General features: G+C 53.9%; 1 protein-coding gene across 2 annotated transcripts in view; it reads right to left on the bottom strand.

The window, feature by feature from the left end:
• RACGAP1 (Rac GTPase activating protein 1) overlaps positions 1 to 992 on the bottom strand; it is an 8,175-nt gene that overhangs the window by 3,634 nt on the left and 3,549 nt on the right. The window lies entirely within an intron of this gene.

Raw genomic sequence — 992 nt, 5'->3', positions numbered from 1 at the left:
AACAGGTCTCTCATCCATGCAGGTAACTGGTACAGGTCATACTGACCTGAGACTAATCATGGAATAGCCTGAATTGGAAGAGAGCCACAGAGATCATCAGTGCAGCTCCTGGCCCTGCACAGACACCCCAACAACCCCACCCTGTGCATCCCTGGGAGCATTGTCCAAACTCTCCTGGAGCTCTGGCAGCCTTGGGGCCATGCCCATCCCCTGTTCAGTGCATGACCCCCCTCTGGGAGAAGAACCTTTTCCCAATATCCAACCTAAACCTCCCTTGACACAGCTGGCAGTCCCCTATCACACACATTCCAAGATGGAAGGAGAGGCTTTTCCATCTCCTCCTGCCTTAGACCCACCGTCTTTGAAACAAAGTCGTGCAGCCTCACTCCCCCATTGTGCTGCGGGGTGCTGGAGCCATCGGTGTCCTGCTTGGACTCCAGCTGCTTACTGCCTATGCTGGACTCACTGTTCCAGGGCTGCAAAGGACCTGGAAGACACAAGAGGAAGAGGCTGGAATCACCCTCTGCCCCCAAACACATGGGCATCATAAATTAGAAGCAGCTCCCAGGTCCTGGAAGGAATAAGGAACATTGCAGGATAACCTGTGTAGCCGTGTCAGGACAGACAGGGATGTTGCACCTACCACTCTTCCTGCGGCTCCTCCGAGGGTAAGGCACAGTCTGGATGGTAGAAATGGCTTCAATGGGGCCACCATCGTTGGGGACCATCACAGTGGTCTTTGCTACTATGGATTCATTAGCCTGGAATGACAAATACACCAGTGGCAGCAGTGCTGACAGAACACAGGAGTTCCAGCAGCCCTGGAAACAGGCAGGAACTGTGGCCAGGTGTACACAAACCCAGCTGTGACCACCATACCTGGTCTGCTGAGCTGCTGATAGATCTGGATTTCTTCTGAGGAGCTGGGGGGCCTTCAGCAAACTGCCTGGAAGAGCGCTGAAAAGAGAGCACATCCTTGTCTCAAAGCAGGA

This window comes from Geospiza fortis, unplaced genomic scaffold (genome assembly GCF_000277835.1).
Source record: "Geospiza fortis unplaced genomic scaffold, GeoFor_1.0 scaffold676, whole genome shotgun sequence".
NCBI classification, from domain to species: Eukaryota; Metazoa; Chordata; class Aves; order Passeriformes; family Thraupidae; genus Geospiza; species Geospiza fortis.
This window is presented reverse-complemented; position numbering and strand designations above follow the sequence as displayed.